This window comes from Mastomys coucha, unplaced genomic scaffold (genome assembly GCF_008632895.1).
Source record: "Mastomys coucha isolate ucsf_1 unplaced genomic scaffold, UCSF_Mcou_1 pScaffold20, whole genome shotgun sequence".
Classification (NCBI taxonomy): Eukaryota; Metazoa; Chordata; class Mammalia; order Rodentia; family Muridae; genus Mastomys; species Mastomys coucha.
In genome coordinates this window covers 140,732,642-140,741,773 of record NW_022196903.1, presented here as the reverse complement: position 1 = coordinate 140,741,773, position 9,132 = coordinate 140,732,642, and the positions used below count along the sequence as shown (strand labels likewise).

The 9,132-nt window shown below is 44.4% G+C and overlaps 1 protein-coding gene across 2 annotated transcripts in view; it reads right to left on the bottom strand.

Annotated features, from left to right (window-relative positions):
• The window catches only part of Stk38l (serine/threonine kinase 38 like), a 58,028-nt gene extending 55,916 nt beyond the window's left edge, over positions 1 to 2,112 (bottom strand). Inside the window, exon 1 of one of the 2 annotated variants that reach the window (XM_031383905.1) lies at positions 2,015 to 2,112. The gene's annotated coding sequence lies outside the window, so the exon portion shown is untranslated. The remainder of the gene's footprint in view (positions 1 to 2,014) is intronic. The other variant, XM_031383906.1, reaches the window with a different exon arrangement.
• Positions 2,113 to 9,132: the final 7,020 nt, after the last annotated feature.

Genomic DNA, 9,132 nt, shown 5'->3' with positions numbered 1-9,132 from the left:
AGTGGAGGATTGCAAATTCGATCATCAATGGGAGGAGAGGACCTCAGCCCTGTGAAGTTTCTGTGCCCTAGTGTAAGGGAATGTCAGGGCCAATAAGCAGGAGAGGGTGGGGTGGCAGGCATGGGGAGTGGGGAGGCAGCTGGGGTTTGTTTTTGTTGTTTTTGTTTGTTTCTTTGTTTTTTAGAGGGGAAACTGGGAAGGGAGAAATTTACATGTAAATAAAGAAAATATCTAATAAAAAAAATGACAAAAGAAAAAAAAATTCAGGGTCAGGCTTTCACATATGTCTAATCTAACCCAGTCAAAGCTTCCCCATCTGTTGATTTGAACGTAATGCTAGGATTCTCAAACAGCAATATGCTTGCTTAGCTGGTCCTACATTTATGTAAAATAAATTCATTTAACATATACAGCAAGATACAAAAATCCCCCGGCTTTGGTGTCTCCAACTTTTCCCAGATCTGTGAGAAGGCACTTGCTACGGCACATTACCAAATTCTACTAACAAGATGTCACTGCTCTTTGAGGGAGCGGAAATTTTCTAAGGAAAAATGGCCAAACTGAGACTAATGCTTTAGCTTTTTTTTTTTTAATCATTTCCCTTTGTTCTTAATGTCCCACTTTTTGAAATTAAAATCTAGTATTTAAAAAGCTGCAGAGTTTGGTTTTTGAGAAAGAACTTAAAGTTTAAAGTTAAGTGGGTAGAGAGGAGAGGATCTGGAAGGGCTTGAGGGAGGAGGAAATATGATCAAACCATATTTAAATTTTAAAACTTTTAAAATAAAAACTCCAGAGAACACCGTTTTATTTGGACAGTCTTAGTTTCTATTCTTTGGCTTATTTGCAAGCAAACAAATTCTGGGACTTCCAGTATTCTATTTAATGTGGTTTCCCTGAGTCTAATTTGTTCACTACTTAACAGCAAGGCCTTTCAAAAGAGCACAGAAACTACACCGAACTATGCTTCTCATTCTAAACACATCCCAACAAATAGGAAACCTAATCAGTTCTCTAACTAGGAGGAAAGCGCCCGGCAGAATGAGGGCGAACACCAAACTTTTAACCCTGAACTTCTTCTGAGACCAGGATTTTCCAAATAAAAGTACTTTTATGGCATCGTGCAATCTCATAATCTATCATATCTTGAACTAAATCATCTCCCCAAATAGACACAAGAGCAACTAACTCAAATAAAATGTCTTTTGCCCTCGAGGGAGGGAGCATAATAAACTTAATCGTTTTATATATCCCGAGGCATAGGAGAAAAACCTTTCCATGTATGCTTGTGCGTGTGACATCAAGACAACATGCTATGCAAATAAGGCTTACTGACCAGTATGGAGACCAGACCGATTTAAGCCACGACTGCCAAATAAGGGTAATCACCACCTTAAAACCACTGAACTCTGTTCACCTGGCTTCTTGGCAGTCCTTGTGGCTAATACCTGAGCCAAATCCATAAGTGGCTTCTACCAAAACGCATCCCAAGTTGCAGAGGAGCCGGAGAGCGCGCCGGCTCTGCACCGAGTCCCGAGGGGCGGCAGCAGCGCACTTCTGCACCAGCCGCTGCTCCAGACCCACCAAGCATCTCTCCCTCCACAGCTCGTCCCCAAACTTCGGGACCCAAGAGCGACCCCGCACCAGAAAAAGTAGCATCGGCGACGGGGACGCAGCGGCTCGGGCACAGCTGGCCGTCGCTGTGCACCCGCAACTTTGTGCGGGTGAGCCGTGCTCTCTGCGTCCGGAGGGGGCGGGAAGGGGGGCCCGGAGCCGGAGCCGTGCGCGCGCGGGGCTGGCGGCTCCGCTCCCGGTGCGCAGGCTGCCGCAGCCGGCTCGCCGAAGGCCCCGGTGACTGACAGGCGCTGGGGGCGCGGCCCCGCCTGCAGCCCGGGGACACCAGGCCGGGCGCCGCGCGTGGTACCGCGCCGAGCCCCTCGCACCTCCCCGCATCGAGCGCCGCCCTAGCCCCGCGGCCCTGCCCCGCGCCGGCGCCTGCACCGCCGCCCGCTCTCACCTGCCGGTGTCGCCCGCGCCCGCTCAGCCTCCTCGGCCACCGCAGCCCGCGGCGCGCGTGTGTCGCGCCAGGCCCCGCCCCGTCCCGCCCCGTGAGGCGGTGCCAAAGCGGCCGCTCCGGAATCTCGCGAGGCTTGACTCCTAGGGGTTTTTTGTTTTTTTTTTTTTTTGGAGGGGTCGTCCCTGACGTCATACGCACCCAGGCGGAAGTATCCTTCTGGCGTCAGCGCCAGTGCCGCCCCCCACTTTCGCCGGCGGAAGTGTAGGTTGGTCCAGGAGCCTGAGGTCAGCCTAGTCGCTGCTGGGCGGTCTAACGTCTCTTGGCCCTGTCTAGTTAGAACTGGTTCTGCTTTACCCGGATTGGGGCCTGGTGTGATGTAGCACTCCTCCAGGCAATGCAAAGACGACTCGAGAGAGGAGAGATCACCAAGTGTAGCAGCTCTGTGACTTCCATGTCTCTATAACTGGACCTGAAAGGCTTAGGAGTTAGAATTTAGGAAGACCAAAAGAAACTTGCCAGCATACATGAAAACTTTGCTAAACTTACCTGAAAATCCCAGAATTTCTGACAACATAACGTGCAGCATTAGGCCGGAAAATTGTCATTGTCTTGCCTTCCCTCCGCATCAAAGGCAGGCAAGCTTCAGGACCCGTGGACTAGCCAAAAGTGCGCAGAGAGCCTAACACTATACACTGTGAGTCCTACACACGCCATAAGTGCTACCCTAACACTATACACTGTGTGTGTCCTACACACACCTATGATTAATTTATATATCCTGCACAGTAAGATTAACAGTAACCACAGATTTCTGCAACCTCAACATATTCACTTTAAAGCCAGGTGCAGTGCCTCATGCGTGCAATTCCATCACCAAGGAGGCTGAGCAGAAGCTGCAGCAAGTTTGAGACCAGCCTGGGCTACATAATGACTTCGAGCCCAGCTAGAGCTACAGAGTGAGACCCAGGCTTAACAATACAAAAGCGGGCTAAAGCTTATCTTTGACATATCCAGACAGCCCGCTACTCTTGTGCTTTGGGGCTTTGATGAAATAAAACAAGAATTAATGGAACAAAGCCCATGCAGCCAGTGGGCCAGGGGCTTCACATACACAGCACTGACACTCCAGAGGAACTACTAGCCTCCTGGGAGCAACACAGGGAGAGCAGTGAGAGACCTCACTGGCTACTTAGAACGGCATTCAGCTTAAAACTTAGGAATTATTTATTTCTGGAATTCTCTACTTTATAATTTTGGAACATGGTTGCCTGTGGGTACTGCTGAAACTGGAGGGAAGTAAATGGAGAAGTGGGTAAAGGGAGAAGAGAGTGTGATATTTGGAAAATTGCTTTTTTTTTTTGTTCTTGAGACAGGGTTTCTGTGTAGTCCTGGCTGTCCTAGAACTCACTCTGTAGACCAGGCTGGTCTCGAATCCAGAAATCCACCTGCCTCTGCCTCCCAAGTACCGTGATTAAAGGCATGTGCCACCACTGCCCGGCAAAAATCACTTTCATGTGGGATGACATAGGAGAGTTTTAGGAAAGTGACACAACACAGTTTTGCTTTTTAAGATAAAACTAGTCTTTGAGTAGGACAAATCAATATTCCCAGGCACTATTGACAAACCCATCCTTTAAACTGTGGAGTTTTATGAAATACCCTTAGCTTCTACACTATTTTTTTTTGTTTTTTTGTTTTTGTTGTTGTTGTTGTTTTTTGTTTTTTTGTTTTTTGAGACAGGGTTTCTCTGTGTAGCCCTGGCTGTCCTGGAACTCACTCTGTAGACCAGGCTGGCCTCAAACTCAGAAATCCACCTGACCTCTGCCTCCCATGTGCTGGGATTAAAGGCGTGCGCCACCACTGCCCGGCTGCTTGTACACTATTAAAACAATATATGCAAGGGCTAGAGGATGGCTCAGTGATTAAGAACCCCTTCTGCTCTAGCAAAAGGCCTGAGTTAGGTTACCAGCACCCACAACAGATGGCTCACACCTTAATTCCACTTGAAGAGATTGGATGCCCCTTTTCAGCTCCTAGAGGCACCTACATACATGTATATGTGCACACATACGCAGAGACACAGGTGTATACAATGTAAGGGTCCAAAAATCACTGAGGAGCCCAGATCAGATAGTATGCAAAATCAAAGAGTGTTTATTCTGCAGAAACATTCAGCATGCAGGGGTCAACCATTCTTTGAAATGGTGACCCCAGACAAAGGTGTGCAGGCCTTCTTATAGGGAATTGGGGGGACTCTCTAGAAGGATTAGGTAATCTAATTTGTGAGTGTTAGGGGGTCACAGGTGATCTGTGGTCTACATTCCAATGTCATGAACATTCAATCATGTGTGGTCAGTGGTCTGTATTCCTGTCACGAACGTTCAACCATGTGATGAACTAGAGCTGCCCAGCGCAGACGGCCCATTCTTAGATAAGATATTTCCACATTTTGGTGTTTATCCCCAGGCTGTTCTTTGGGAGATGGTTTTATGATCTTATTCTGGATTTTTTGGTCTGTTTCTAGAGATGATGTCTTATGACTTAGCTTTTGGGACTTATGGTCTATTCCTGAAGCTGGTGCCTTAAGGCCGTTTTTGAAATTATGCCTGGTCCTTAAATTGAGACAAATTCAACATAAACAAATAAAAGTTCCTAAACTTAAAATATATAGTGGTTAAGGACTATGGAGATAGCTCAGTCTGTAAAGAACTTGCTGCACAAGAATGAATACCTGAATTTGAATCCCTAGTATCCACTTAAAAAGCCATATCTGAACCTTGGGGAGGGAGGGGTGGGAATGGGTGGAATTCTGGAGCTTATTGTCCAAACCAGCTCGGTCATTCCAAGAGCTCAAAGTTCATTGAAAGATCCTGTCTCAAAAAATAAGGTGAAAGGTCTATGGTATAGCTTAGTGGTAGAGCATTTGCCTGGCATGTGCAAGGCCCTGAGTTCAATCCCCTGTATCAGAAACAAAACTGAAGATTTGTCTTTTGGTCTGGATGTGTGGCTCGGTGATTAAGAGCACTGACTGCTCTTGCAGTTTGCTGCCCAGCATCCTCATTGTGTTTCACAACCATCAGTAACTTGGGCTCCAGGGCAGCTGATGCCCTCTGGCTTCCACAGGCAACTGCACTCCCATGAGCATAACTACACACATAATGAATAACGTTATTGACAAAGTTGCCTCTGCACATGAATATATACTTGCATCTACCTGTGCATGCACACACTCACAAAAGACAGATACTGTGTTAGTCAGGGTTCTCTAGAGTCACAGAACTTATGGGTAGTCTCTATATGGTAAAGGAATTTGTTGATGACTTACAGTCTGTAGTCCAACTCCCAACAATGGTCATCAGCAGCTGTGAATGGAAGTCCAAGGATCTAGCAGTTGCTCAGTCCCACAAGGCAAGCAGGCAGAGAAGACCGAGAGCCGGCAGAGAAGACCGAGAGCCTTCCTTATATATGTCTCTAGCAAAATGTGTGGCCCTGATTAAAAGGTGTGTGCCACCACACCTTTAATCCCAGATGACCTTAAACTCAGAGATCTTCCTGTCTTAATCTTCTGGGATTCCTAGCCACTATGCTTCAAGGTCTCCATGCCAAGATCCAGATCAAAAACTTGTATCTCTCAGTCTCCAGATTAGAACCACAGGTGAGCTTCCAATTCTGGATTGTAGTTCATTCCAGATATAATCAAGTTGACAACCAGGAATATCTACTACATATACACACAAATACAAGCTAATATCTCAAGTTTGCCATGTACAAACTGGTGCCATGTGCAAAGCCCTAAGGAAGGAATCATAACATGATTTCATTATTTCTGTCTCCTCGCTCTCTCTCACTTTCTTTCGCATACACTTTCTCTCTCTTACACACACACACATTATATTCTGTGCTTTGTCATACATGGCTTAAGAAAAGAAATTTGATATTCAGGTATTAATAAAGAAATTTATTCCACTTCCATAATCATATAGTCACAGATGACAGCTGTCACTGCAAATGGTAGATTTAACTGTGATCCAACAAGCTTGGCAAAGGCCTGTACTCCTTATACTATATGCATCTAATATACACACTTATATGCATCTATACTATATATGCATACCAACTTGAGTGTGTAGGATAGAGAATAATTTATCGTTTGCTTGATAGCAAATTTGTGTTTCCAAATGTGTCTGCCTTTTCTCAATGCTGTGGTAGTGTGAACTAATCTAGAATGTTTACTTGAGCAGAAGTGTGGCCTCTATGCATAGCTTGAGGTAATTCTAAACAACTTCCCTTAGGAGGTCATTGATATCATCCAAACTAAAACATCTTGGCAAATTCTGTGGATTACTTTTCAGGATAATATTCTGAAATGCACCTTAGAAAAGTATCTAACTCTACATGGAAATTAATTATGCCAATCTATCCTTATCAAAATGCTAGAAAGTGATTTTGTGATGTTACTGTATAGTAGGTAGTGCTTAAGATGATGCCCGATGGTGATTTTTCCTGCCTTATGTAATGTAATTCCCTTCTCCTGAGTGTGTGCTGGACCTTGTAATATTCTTTTCTTTTTGTTTTGTTTTGTTTTGTTTTTTGAGTTTTTGAGACAGAGTTTCTCTGTGTAGCCCTGGCTGTCCTGGAACTAACTCTGTAGATCAGGCTGGCCTCGAACTCAGAAATCTGCCTGCCTCTGCCTCCCAAGTGCTGAGATTAAAGGTGTGCGCTGCCTGGCATAATATTGTTCTTGGTTGTGAGCCTAGCCTTTAACGGCTGAGCCATCTCTCCAGCCCGTAATATTGTTCTTAAAAAGGGAGTATAGTGAGAGTTGTGGTTTGTTGTTTCTGTGACTGGGTAACAAGGGACTCTAGCTGTTATTCCACTCACCATCCCTAGTTGTCACTCACCGGGGTTGATACTAGCTGCTCTACTGTGACCTACATTATAATGAGGGTCATAGCTCGAATAACACACCCCAGTCAGAGGCTGCCAAGAGCCTAGCCTTGCTCTTGAGAGGCAAAGGCAGACAGACTTGTGTGAGATGGAGGTTAGCCAAGTCATACAGCCTAGGCTATACAGAAAGACCCTGTCCCAAAATAAAACAAAAATACCACCAAGAGCCTAAGCCCCCCAACCTAACAACTCTCAAGGGACTGAGTCCTGCCAGCAATCGTGCAAGTAAGTCTAGAGGTAGAGTCTGTGCTGGCTGCGGCCCTCCCAAAGTCCTGAGTCCAGTCTTGTGGCCCCAGACCTAGCTGAGTCGAGCCAGGTCCTATCCCCTACAACTGTGAAATAAACAAGAATTTGTTTGTTTGGTTTTTCAAGACAGGGTTTCTCTGTGTAGCCCTGGCTGTCCTGGAACTCACTCTGTAGACCAGGCTGGCCTCGAACTCAGAAATCCACCTGCCTCTGCTTCCCAAGTGTGTTTGTTTGTTTTGAGATAAGGTTTCTCTATGTAGCTCTGGAACTCAATCTGTAGACCAGACTGGCCTTAACTGCGGAGATCTGTCTGCCTCTGCCCAAATACTGGGTTTAAAGGTGTGAGCCACACTGCCAGACAATAAATTGTTTTAAATTACAAAGTTTTTGTTGAGGTTTGGTCTTTTGCTTGTATTGTAATGCTAAATACTGGCCCCCAAGGCCTGGTTGCCTCCAGGGATGAGAGAGTCTGCAGATACCCAAGTGACCACACGGAAGTGTCCCTGTGCAACCTCAATTTACCCCTGATCAGTAAATAAAGATGCCTACAGCCAATAGCAAGGTAGAAGAGAGATAGGAGGAGTCTTGGGTTCCTAGGCTTGATGTCTGAGGAGACCACAGGGGAGAGAAGGTGAAAAAATGAGAAGATGAGATCTATGGGGTAAGAATCTTAAAATAATGGCCATGTGGGTTGGCTAATTGGAGCTAAGAACAGCTCAGACAGGACATGGTAAATTATATAATGGGATTATTGGCAGGAAAATAGATATAATAGCATAGAGGATAGAGATCTGCCCAGCTCTTGTGCTGATTAAAGCTTACTATAAATATAAATGTTGTGTGTGTGTGTTTTATCCAGGAACTAAATGGTCAAAGGCAGAGTAGAAATCCTGAATTGGGATTAAAAATATTCAACAAGTTTTGAGGCAATTTTTTACACAGCTGTAGATAACTGAACAGTCTTACACAATATTCTTTGTTAATGCATTAAACAACATCAAGACAGACAGGAATTTTGTAATACAAATCAAAAATATTTGGAGACAACTGAAGTGACTTTAATGTGATAGACAATATGCAGCATTTTTACTGGTAATAAAGTCACAGATATCTTTAATATGACTGTAATTTCCTGCATCCTGTTAGAATGAAAGAAATGATCATTTTCAGTTAGTATTTAGTGAAAGAAATATAAATGCATGTATATATATTAATTAGAATTTATGCATATTTTATTCCATAAAAACTTATTCTCTAGAAAATCCTTGAAGCTGGAGAGACTGTTCAGCAGTTAAGAGCATGTAGACTCTAGCTGGGCTGTGGTGGCACACATCTTGGGAGGCAGAGGCAGGCAGATTTCTGAGTCCAAGGCCAGCCTAGTCTACAGAGTGAGTTCTAGGACAGCCAGGGCTACAGAGAAACCCTGTCTTGAGAGCATGTAGGCTCTTGCAGTAGATTGACTCCCGCTCAGTTCCCAGCACCCTCACCAAGAGGCTCACAACCATCTAACACCAGCTCCAAGTGATCTAACACCCTCCTAAGCCTTCATGGGCGCCTGCACTCACATGCTCATAGACACACAATTAAATAGGAAATAAATTTTTTTTAAAAAATTCGTGTTTTAAATAATAGCTCATTTGTAAGGACTTCTAAAATCCTATCTATTCATCCATCTGTATATCTGTCTATCCATCCTTCCATCTATCTAGCATTTATCTACCTATCCATCCTTCTAATTGTCATCTAGCTATCTATTCATCCATCTACCTATATCTAGCTATTCATCTATCTATTTATCTATCTATCAATCTGTCTATTCATCTATCTGTCTGTCTGTCTATCTATCCATCTAGCATGTATCTATTTATTTATCAATCCATCTGTCTATTCATCTATTCATCTATCTATCTATCTATCTATCTATC